Here is a 12,703-nt window from a genome sequence, read left to right as displayed (position 1 = left end):
ACATTCCATTATTTCAACTCCTAATGGTACATGATCCTACTGATTGATACATCATCACAATTTATTAATACAGAAATAGGAGTAGATGTGGATATCTTTTTATTTGATGTTAACATTATAGTTCACTACCTAAGTAAATAATTTGGCATTTAAAATCTTAAGGGAGGGGGGAGATCAAGATGGCTCAATAGGAACACCTCCAGCCTCCAGTTCCCAGCATGAGCGACACAGAACGGGTGATTTCAGCATTTCCAACTGAGGTACCGGGTTCATCTCACTGGGGCATGTTGGACAGTGGGGGCAGGACAGGGGGTGCAGCCCAACGAGCCAGATCCCAAGCAGGGCAAGGCATCACCTCACCCTGGAAGCAAAAGAGGGAAGAGAATTCCTTTTCCTAGCCAAGGGAAACCGTGACACACAACACCTGGAAAATCAGGTCACTCACACACATCCTAATACTGTGCTTTACCAAGGGTCTTAGCAAACAGCAAACCAGGAGATTATATCCCGCACCTGGCTCGCAGGGTCACATACTCACAGAGCCTCCCTTATTGCTAGCACAGCAGTCTGAGATCAAACTGCAAGGTGGCAGGGAGGCTAGGGGAAGGGCGGCCGCTATTGCTGAGGCTTAAGTAGGTAAACAAAGCCACCTGGAAGCTCGAACTGGGTGGAGTCCACCGCAGCTCAAGGAGGCCTGCCTGCCTCTGTGGTCTCCACCTCTGGGGACAGGGCACAGCTAAATAAAAAGCAGCAGAAACCTCTGTAGATGTAAATGTCCCAGTTTAACAGCTTTGAAGGGAGTAGTGATTCTCCCAGCACGGAGGCTGAGATCTGAAAACAGACAGAATGCCTGCTCAAGTGGGTCCCTGATCCCCGAGTAGCCTAACGGGGAGACATCCCCCACTAGGTGCAGACTGACACCTCACACCTCAAACGATCAGGTACACCTCTGAGACGAAGCTTCCAGAGCAACAATCAGACAGCAATGCTTGCTGTTCAGCAATATTCTCTCTTCTGCAGCCTCTACTGCTGATACCCAGGCAAACAGGGTCTGGAGTGGACCTCAACAAACTCCAACAGACCTGCAGCTGAGGGTCCTGACTGTTACAAGGAAAACTAACAAACAGAAAGGACATTCACACCAAAACCCCATCAGTATGTCACCATCATCAAAGACCAAAGGTACATAAAACCACGAAGATGGGGAAAAGGCAGTGCAGATAAGCTCGATATTCAAAAAATCAGAGTGCATCTCCCCCTCCAAAGGAACGCAGCTCCTCGCCAGTAACAGAACAAAGCTGGACAGAGAATGACTTTGACAAATGAGAGAAGAAGGCTTCAGTCGATCAAACTTCTCAGAGCTAAAGGAGGAATTATGAACCCAGCGCAAAGAAACTAAAAACCTTGAAAAAAGATTTGACGAATGTTTAACTAGAATAATCAATGCAGAGAAGTCCACCTGATAGAGATGAAAACCATGACATGAGAACTACGTGACAAATGCACAAGCTTCAGTAACCGACTCGATCAACTGGAAGAAAGACTATCAGTGATTGAAGATCGAATGAATGAAATGAAGAGAGAAGAGAAGTGTAGAGAAAAAAGAGTAAAAAGAAATGAACAAAGCCTCCAGAAACATAGGATTATGTGAAAAGACCAAATCTACATCTGACTGGTGTACCTGAAAGTGACGGGGAGAATGGAACCAAGTTGGAAACCACTCTGCAGGATATTATCCAGGATAACTTCCCCAACATAGCAAGGCAGACCAACATTCAAATTCAGGAAACACAGAGAACGCCACAAAGACACTCCTTGAGAAGAGCAACTCCAAGACATATAATTGTCAGATTCACCAAGGTTGAAATGAAGGAAAAAATGTTAATTAAGGGCAGCCAGAGAGAAAGGTCGGGTTACCCACAAAGGGAAGCCCATCAGACTAATAGCAAATCTCTTGGCAGAAACTCTACAAGCCAGAAGAGAGAGGAGGCCAAAATTCAACATTCTTCAACAAAAGAATTTTCAACCCAGAATTTCGTATCTAGCAAAACTAAGTTTCATAAGTGAAGAAGAAATAAAATCCTTTACAGACAAGCAAATGCTGAGAGATTCTGTCACCACCAGGCCTGCCCTACAAGAGATCCTCAAGGAATCACTAAACATGGACAGGAATAACTGGTACCAGCCACTGCAAAAACATGACAAAATGTAAAGTCTATCAATGCTAGGAAGAAACTGCATCAACAAGTGAGCAAAATAACCAGCAAACATCATAATGACATGATCAAGACCACACATAACAATATTAACCTTAAATGTAAATGAACTAAATGGTCCAATGAAAAGACACAGACTGGCAAATTGGATAAAGACTCAAGACCCATCAGTTTGCTGTATTCAGGAGACCCACCTCACATACAGAGACACACATAGGCTCAAAATAAACAGATGGAGAAAGATCTACCAAGCAAATGGAAAACAAAAAAAGGCAGGGGTTGCAACCCTAGTCTCTGATAAAACATACTTTAAACCAACAAAGATCAAAAGAGACAAAGAAGGCCATTACATAATGGTAAAGGGAACAATTCAACAAGAAGAGCTAACTATCCTAAATATATATGCACCCAATACAGGAGCACCCAGATTCATAAAGCAAGTCCTTAGAGACTTACAAAGAGACTTAGGTTCCCACACAAAATAATGGGAGACTTTAACACCCCACTGTCAACATTAGACAGATCAACAAAACGGAAAGTTAACAAGATTATTCAGGAATTGAACTCAACTCTGCACCAAGCAGACCTGATAGACATCTACAGGACTCTCCACTCCAAATCAACAGAATATACATTATTCTCAGCACCACATCGCACTTATTCTAAAATTGACCACATAGTTGGAAATAAAGTACTACTCAGCAAATGTAAAAGAACAGAAATTATAACAAACTGTCTCTCAGACCACAGTGCAAACAAATTAGAACTCAGGACTAAGAAACTCAATCAAAACCGCTCAACTACATGGAAACTGAACAACCTGCTCCTGAATGACTGCTGGGTACATAACGAAATGAAGCCAGAAATAAAGATGTTCTTTGAAACCAATGAGAACAAAGATACAACATACCAAAATCTCTGGGACACATTTAAAGCAGCGTTTGGAGGGAAATTTATAGCACTAAATGCCCACAAGAGAAAGCAGGAAAGATCTAAAATTGACACCCTAACATCACCATTAAAAGAACTAGAGAAGCAAGACCAAATACATTCAAAAGCTAGAGAAGGCAAGAAATAACTAATATAAGAGCAGAACTGAAGGAGATAAAGACACAAAAAAATCCCTCCAAAAAATCAATGAATTCAGGAGCTGGTTTTTTGAAAAGATCAACAAAATTGATAAACTGCTAGCAAACGAATAAAGAAGAAAAGAGAGAAGAATCAAACAGACGCTATAAAAAATGATAAAGGAGATATCACCACCAACCCCACAGAAATACAAACTACCATCAGAGAATACTATAAACACCTCTAAACAAATAAACTAGAAAACCTAGAAGAAATGGATAAATTCCTGGACACTTACACTCTCCCAAGACTAAACCAGGAAGAAGTTGAATCCCTGAATAGACCAATAGCAGGCTCGGAAATTGAGGCAATAATTAATAGCCTATCAACCAAAAAGAGTCCAGGACCAGACAAATTCAGAGCCGAATTCTACCAGAGGTACAAGGAGGAGCTGGTACCATTTCTTCTGAAACTATTCCAATCAATAGAAAAAGAAGGAAGCCTCCCTAACTCATTTTATGAGGCCAACATCATCCTGATACCAAAGCCTGGCAGAGACACTACAAAAAAAGGGAATTTTAGACTAATATCCCTGATGAACATCGATGCAAAAATCCTCAATAAAGTACTGGCAAACCGAATTGAGCAGCACATCACAAAGCTTATCCACCACGATCAAGTGGGCTTCATCCCTGGGATGCAAGGCTGGTTCAACATATGCAAATCAATAAATGTAATCCAACATATAAGCAGAAACAAAGACAAAAACCACATGATTATCTCAACAGATGCAGAAAAGGCCTTTGGAAAATTCGACAGCCCTTCATGCTAGAAACTATGAATAAATTTGGTATTGATGGAACGTATCTCAAAATAAGAGCTATTTATAAAAAACCCATAGTCAATATCATACTGAATGGGCAAAAACTGGAAGCATTCCCTTTGAAAACTGGCACAAGACAGGGATGCCCTCTCTCATCACTTCTATTCAACATAGTGTAGGAAGTTCTGGCCAGGGCAATCAGCCAAGAGAAAGAAATAAAGGTATTCAATTAGGAAAAGAAGAAGTCAAATTGTCCCTGTTTGCAGATGACATGACTGTATATTTAGAAAACCCCATCGTCTCAGCCCAAAATCTCCTTAAGCTGATAAGCAATTTCAGCAAAGTCTCAGGATACAAAATTAATGTGCAAAAATCACAAGCATTCTTATACACCAGTAACAGACAAACAGAGAGCCAAATCATGAATGAACTTCCATTCACAATTGCTTCAAAGAGAATAAAATAACTAGGAATCCAACTTACAAGGGATGTGAAGGACCTCTTCAAGGAGAACTACAAACCACTGCTCAATGAAATAAAAGAGGACACAGACAAATGGAAGAACATACCATGCTCATGGATAGGAAGAATCAATACTGTGAAAATGGCCATACTGCCCAATGTAATTTATAGATTCAATGCCATCCCCATTAAGCTACCAATGACTTTCTTCACAAAATTGGAAAAAAGTGCTTTAAAGTTCATATGGAACCAAAAAAGCCCGCACTGCCAAGACAATCCTAAGTCAAAAGAACAAAGCTGGAGGCATCACGCTACCTGACTTCAAACTATACTACAAGGCTACAGTAACCAAAACAGCATGGTACTGGTACCAAAACAGAGATATAGACCAATGGAACAGAATAGAGCCCTCAGAAATAATACCACACATCTACAGCCATCTGATCTTTGACGTACCTGAGAGAAACAAGAAATGGGGAAAGGATTCCCTATTTAATAAATGGTGCTGGGAAAATTGGCTAGTCATAAGTAGAAAGCTGAAACTGGATCCCTTCCTTACTCCTTATACGAAAATTAATTCAAGATGGATTAGTGACTTAAATGTTAGAGCTAAAACCATAAAAAGCCTGGAAGAAAACCTAGGCAATACCATTTAGGACATAGGCATGGGCAAAGACTTCATGTCTAAAACACCAAAAGCAACGGCAACAAAAGCCAAAATTGACAAATGGGATCTCATTAAACTAAAGAGCTTCTGCACAGCAAAAGAAACTACCAACAGAGTGATCAGGCAACCTACAGAATGGGAGAAAATTTTTGCAATCTACTCATCTGACAAAGGGCTAATATCCAGAACCTACAAAGAACTCAAACAAATTTACAAGAAAAAAAAAAACAAAGAACTCTATCAAAAAGTGGGCAAAGGATATGAACAGACACTCAAGCCAATAGACACATGAAAAAATGCTCATCACTCGCCCTCAGAGAAATGCAAATCAAAACCACAATGAGAAACCATCTCACACCAGTTAGAATGGCAATCATTAAAAAGTCAGGAAACAACAGGTGCTGGAGAGGATGTGGAGAAACAGGAACACTTTTACACTGTTGGTGGGACTGTAAACTAGTTCATCCATTGTGGAAAACAGTGTGGCGACTCCTCAAGGATCTAGAACCCGAAATACCATTTGACCCAGCCATCCTATTACTGGGGATATACCCAAAGGATTTTAAATCATGCTGCTATAAAGACACATGCACACGTATGTTTGTTGTGGCACTATTCACAATAGCAAAGACTTGGAATCAAACCAATGTCCATCAGTGACAGACTGGATTAAGAAAATGTGGCACATACACACCATGGAATAGTATGCAGCCATAAAAAAGGATGAGTTCGTGTCTTTTGTAGGGACATGGATGCAGCTGGAAACCATCATTCTCAGCAAACTATCGCAAGAACAGAAAACCAATGTACTATAAATGACTGTCTCAAATCTATTACCCCGTCCTGAGAAGGAGCTCTGCCTATCTTGTTCATTATCGTATCTGCAATCCCAGGCCAAGAGTCAGTACTTGTTAATTTTCTGTGGAGGAAATAAATTAATGAATTAACATCTAATTTATTGTCAACTTCTTATGATGTTCTTGTTAAATCTTCCACAAACTTTATCTCATGTCAAAGATACAAATAACAAGCACAAAAATACCGGATATTTATTTTATATTCGCTTTTTTCACAGTTTAGAAGTTACTTAGTGAAATACTGAAATAAGTGGTCTGACAATTATATCACCAATTTAAAAATCAATTAGGGATCCTGATTCTAGTAAGATGAAATAAGACCAGACTCTCTTTATCTCATGCTAATTCAACTATAAAACCTGATTAGAGAGTTATTTGAAAACTCTGAAAAGTAAACACTATTAGACAGGTGAGGGAAGAATACCAATGGTGAGTTTAACATTTATTTTCCTCTACTATCTCTGAAGCCAGAAACCCAGAACTGAGCACTATGTGGTGTGAGTGAGGTCCAGGAGAAATTTTCTGAACACTTACAGTGCTGAGAGAGAAACAGTAGGAGAAATCTCCAGGTTATTTTGTTTCCCCCTCTCTTCTTCCTCATTTTTCTATGCCTCAAACCCTGAACAGTCCCATGGCAGCTAAGATAAAAGAAGACAGAAATGAGAGACTGCAGTAGTCAAAACTCTGAGGGAGGTGAACCTACCTTTCAGAGAAGCAGCAATGCCAAAAGGGCAGGACCAAACCCTGTAGGATTTTTTCCCCTATGTCCCTGTCTTCCCACCATGTAGCCTTGTTGGCATCTTTATCACCAGCGCTAAATGGTGGGAGGATGTGGTAAAACTGCAGAAAGAAACAATTTCTTTTTTGAAGAAGAACAACAACAAAAACAGCCCCCAGGTAAGTAGAAAGTACTTAGGATATAACTGGGAAGGGAGATCAGGAGAGCAACTCCATACAGTTGCTTTGAACTTTTACTCACCCTGGATCTGCCCATTTATGGATGTGATACTAATTAGCATATCAAAGATTTAAAGGCCTTAGCGAAGAATAGATCTACAGGCTGGTTCCAGAGTGACCACTAGGGGGTACACATTCAGACAGATCCAAATAGCACACCCAAGTCTTGTAAAACAGAGCTAAGGTTAGAACCACACCATCCACAGAAGGCCAAAACAAAAATATCAATCTTTTCCACAGGCTCTAAATAAGACTTAGAGTCTTATAAAGTAATACAGGATACAAATTCACACGAGATAAGACAATTGACTGAGCCTAATATTGAAATGATGCAAATGTTGGAAAACAGTTTGCCGGGTTTTTATAATGTTAAATATACATTTATCATATAAGCTAGCAACTGTACATCTGGGTATTCACAGAGAAATGAAAACTTATGTTCATACCAAAACTTATATACAAATATTTAACAGCAGATTTATTTGTGACAGCCAAAAGCTGGAAGCAACCCAAATGTCTTTCAATGGGTTAGTAGATAAACAAACAATGGTACATATGTACAATGGACTACTATTTACCAGTAAAAATGAACAAATTATTGACATACACAACTTGAATATATCTCAGAGACTCTACTCTGAGAGAAGCTGGTCATACCTTCTGATTCTATTTATTTGACATTCTTAAAAACACAAACCATAGTGATGGAAAACAGATCTGTGATACGCAGGGTAGAATGATGATGGGAGGATGTGACTATCAAGAAAGATCACAAAGGGTATTTTTTTACTGTATTATTATTTTTAAAAATTAAATTTTAAAAAGAAATTCAATGAGGGCACCATGAACACTCATTATACATAAGTAAGCTGTCAAGGAATTCAAGTTACTTTCATAAAATCAACTATGTAATAAAAATCTCAGTGGACTATTTCTGAATTATCTAAATTCACATTTTTTTCATAATTGGCAACACTTTCCACAGTTGCTAATATATGGAATTATTCTACATCAAATTTCTGACAATATATAACAAAATGGTAAAGACATATCACTACCAAATTACCATTTATAATCCCTCACAGAATACTGAATCAAAAAATCTATAAATAATATTTTGAGATGATTAGAGAAAGCTAAAAATAGATTTATATGTCATATTTCATGATATTATTGTCTCAATGTTACATTTCCAGTATATGATAAGAGTATAACAAGGTCCTTAATTTTAGGGAAACATGCTGAAATATTCAGGGGTAAAGTGTCATTATGTCTGAAACTGTTTTTAAGTTATGTAGAAAAAGAGAGAGAGAAGGCAAGCCAGAGATATGAATAGATATAGCATGTATTCTCAATCATGAGAATCTAGGTGTGCAGAGTGCAGCTGTTCATTATACTGTTCTCCCAACATTTTTTTCAAGTTTGAAAGTTTTCAAAATAAAAAGTTGTAAAAATAAGAGTTGAAGTATAACAACAACAGCAGCAAAAGGTGAAAATAATGAATTCATAACCAAATGAACTTAATGTAGTATTCATAACCTATATTGAGATGTAGAATTTTTACACTGAAAAACTTGATCTTTTAAGGCACCTTTGTCTTAATTGGCCTTCTAACTAAAGTGTAAGTAGAATTCATTTGACTTAAGGCTTTATAAACTTCTACCACAGGGATGAATCTTCCTTACCCCTCAGGATTTAATCCAAATGTCAAATGCAACTTGGTATCATAAATCCTTATAAGTAAATTTTAAAAAATTTCATTGCAATATTGAATCTCAAGTAATAGTGACTAAAATATCTGCTGTCAAAGATGAGCCACCTTTTATAGATGGAATCAATCTACACAGAGTCCAATCCAGAGAGCCAGAATTTTTTTGTATTTGTCTGTAATAACATCTTAACAAAATGTTCAGTTAACCCCATTCCTAATTTTTCAGTATTCTGAAAATGTAGTCAATTAATCAATAAAGCTGAGTATTCACTGTTTGTCTAACATCAGACCAGGTTTCTCATATAAGGAAATTTATGAACATTGTTTAAGAAATGCAAAATGTGTTTGATAATGCATTGTTTATTCTAAACATTAGACTTACAAGTAGGTAGTCTTGTGTGACTGAATGGGTGCTATAAAGAACTCATTCTCGTATACAAACACACACTGCCACAGCAAAGCCAACACAACTTAATTCCTTGTTTAAATTACATGTAATACTGAAGAAGAACATATTTCCAACCACTAGTCACTTAAAACTTGGAGTGAATTGGCTGATCAGATATTCTTTCCCTGAGAGAAGGCTTAATAAGGGAGATCAAGGAGGCAATGAATTAGAAGAGGATAGAAGAAAAATAATATGGAAAAGAAAGTAGAGTAATAAAATTAAATTTTGTGTAATAGAGTAACTCAGAATAGACAGTAACTTACTTTAGTTAAAGCAATTTTATAATCAGTTTGTAGGCAGAAGGCTACAGTACACAGTTGTTCTACCTATTATATATAGCTATTCTAATTAAAATTGGAAGTTATGTTTTTATTGGGATACATGAAAGATGAAAAAGGAGACAGCTTGGAGCCTATTAGAAGAAAGGATGAGTAGTAGTACTGTAAATAATACGTTTAATTCTGAGGGTAATGTTGAAATGTAGTCGCTTCATTTAAAGTAACATAATATGGATATAGTTTATTCTTCACTAGTGGTGGTTTATCCACATGGTGACTTGGCAAACATTAAATACCCAAATTTTTCATTTTGCCAAGATAATATAAGAAAAATACAAGAAGATAAAGGAATTAAGTCCTTGTTAGCTGTTTTAAAGTAATTAAAGAGACTTTTTTTATTATTATTTTTATTTTTTGAGACACAGTCTTGCTCTGTTACCCAGGCTGGAGTGCAGTGGTGCGATCTCGGCTCACTGTAAGCTCCGCCTCCCGGGTTCACGCCATTCTCCTGCCTCAGCCTCCCAAGTAGCTGGGACTGCAGGCGCAAGCCACCACGCCCGGCTAATGGTTTTTTTGCATTTTCTTTTAGTAGAGATGGGGTTTCGCCCTGTTAGCCAGAATGGTCTCGATTTCCTTACCTCGTGATCCGCCTGCTTCGGCCTCCCAAAGTAAGAGGTTTTATATGGAAAGGCAAGTAAGATTTTCTGGATGTTCTAGTGAAGAAAATTAGAACAGGCAACAAGAGTAGTTTGGGCTCAGTTTAAGAGAGTTTGCTGGATATACTGGAGTGATCTAAGAAAAGCAGAAAATAAAATTGAATATGTTACCTTGAAAAGTAATTAGTTTTCTTTAAGTTTGTAGACAGAGACTAGAACACAATCAATGCTGTATATGGTTTCACAAGTCATCTCCAAAATCTAGTGCAATGTGTAGCACACAAAAGACATTCAATAAATATTTATCATATGAATAAATTAAAACAAAATTATTTGCATATATTTGTCTCATAAATATTGCTAGATCTTACACATATTGAATAAGCAGATAAAGAACGTCTTCAAAGTTGCTTACTGCTGTAGTTTGAATGTGTTCCCCAAAAAGCATGTGTTGGAAACTGAATCCCTAATGTTGGGAGCTGGGACCTGGTGGGATGTGTTTAGGACATGAGGACCCCACCCTCATGAATGGATTAATGTCAATTATAAAAGGGCTTGAAGCTGCAAGTTTAATTTCTTCCTCTCTCACACACATGCTCTCTTGCCCTTCTTCCTTCTGCCATGAGATGCCACAAGAAGGCCCTCACCAGATGCTGGCACCTTGATACTGAACTTCCCGGCTTTCCAGAACTGTAAGAAATAAATTTTTTCTTTATAAATTACCTAATCTCTGCTATTCTGTTATAGCAGCACAAAAGGAACTAAGACACTTACTAAATTGCACCTAAATGAAGACTCTCAGCTTAAATCCCCAGTAATCAAAAGTTCGGTGTGTTGCAAATATTCAGGGCCTTACTCCTTATAAATTTTCCACTAACTTTTATTATTCATCCACTTCATTTAAATATACATTAAGAATGTATAAGAGCCAAATATCAATCATTTAAGAAGTATGATAAGCACCTACCACAGGAAAAGCACAGATATAGCACAGAAAAGTTCTAGAATATATCACGAAGTACCACTTTTTTAATCCTTATTAGCAGCTTTCTGGCTTTATTATTTATTTTTTTTAAAGCACTAAATGTTCAGTTTTAAACAACTGGAAAATACAAAGAGCTTACCAAGAAAATTTTAAAGTACCTGTATCCCTAGTATTCAGAAGTAAGCTCTACTATTAAATAAGATATTCTCTTTCTTTTTATATGTATCATTAAATAAATAAAATATCTTACTATTCTTTGATTTTGAGATCAATGTATAAATGTAATACTCAAGGTAAATATTTCTCTCATGACATTAAGTATTTATAGTAACATAATTTGTAATGGATGAACTATTAACTCTGTGATCCTGCTCCTACTGTTGGACATAATGTTTTTCCCTTTGTTTTCTTCTTATAGAAAGCTCTAAAGAAGAATGAGCATATTTGACCATATATTTGATTATATTTTAGACATTTTTTTGAGATATATCGTAAATACACCATTGTGCATAAAACAGTGTAGTTTCTCAACCTGTCTTTTTTTGAATTTTTTCTCTTTGTGATAAATTCTCAATAATTTCTTTTAGCCTATTATTCACTTTGCTATTTCTCTCTTCAATTGTATCTGTTCTGCCGTTATACTCCATGTGATTTTAAATTTATATTATTTGTTTTCAATTCTAGAATTTCTAATTGGTTATTCTGCAAATCTGCTAGGACATTTTTATAGTTTGCTGTTCCCTACTGATGTTTTTCAGGCTTTTGCTTTTTAGTTTTATTTTGTTTAACATATTAAGTAAGCATAGTTGTTTTTTACTCTATATCTAGTCATTCCAATATTTAATATCTATGTAGGGTTGATTCTGCTGTCTAGTGTTTCTGATGATTCTTATTCATAGTACCTCATTTCCTTGCAGCTTTTCATGTTCAGTGGTAAATAATGTATGGTATTTCTTTGAATTTTAGGACAAAGTGAATTCACCAGAGAATTTGCAATTGTTTTGGTCAGTTGTCCAAATGCACTATCCATCATAGACTACTTTAAACTAAATTCATACACTTAAAGTGTTTTTCCTTCCATTGATGATTTTGTTTAAAAAAAAAAAAAAAAAAAAAAAGGCAGTGGCTGGGAACGGTGGCTCACGCCTGTAATCCCAACACTTTGGGAGGCCGAGGAGGGCAGATCACGAGGTCAGGAGATCGAGACCATCCTGGCTAACACGGTGAAACCCCATCTATACTAAAAATACAAAAAATTAGCCGGGCGTGGTGGCGGGCGCCTGTAGTCCCAGCTACTTGGGAGGCTGAGGCAGGAGAATGGCGTGAACCCAGGAGGCAGAGCTTGCAGTAAGTGGAGATTGTGCCAGTGCAAGACGAGCAAGACTCGTCTCAAAAAAAACAAACAAACAAACAAACAAAAAAAAGTATGAAAAAATGTAAATTATTTAACTATGTGAATTTGAATTGCAAATTCATTATAGGCTCAGTTTTTGGTTACAATTTCTCAGGTACTTTTCTTAAGCCCCTGTCGTGTTCAGCCCTGAAGTATTCTTTCCAGTTTCCAGTCCTCTGGAA

At 37.2% G+C, this 12,703-nt stretch overlaps 1 protein-coding gene across 30 annotated transcripts in view; it reads right to left on the bottom strand.

Moving 5' to 3' along the window:
* GPHN (gephyrin) overlaps positions 1-12,703 on the bottom strand; it is a 734,546-nt gene that overhangs the window by 461,067 nt on the left and 260,776 nt on the right. For 2 of the 30 annotated variants that reach the window (XM_077938280.1, XM_077938279.1), the window contains exon 1: positions 10,126-10,279. The gene's annotated coding sequence lies outside the window, so the exon portion shown is untranslated. 30 annotated transcript variants of the gene reach the window in all.

The sequence above is a fragment of the Macaca mulatta genome, chromosome 7 (genome assembly GCF_049350105.2).
Source record: "Macaca mulatta isolate MMU2019108-1 chromosome 7, T2T-MMU8v2.0, whole genome shotgun sequence".
NCBI classification, from domain to species: Eukaryota; Metazoa; Chordata; class Mammalia; order Primates; family Cercopithecidae; genus Macaca; species Macaca mulatta.
This window is presented reverse-complemented; position numbering and strand designations above follow the sequence as displayed.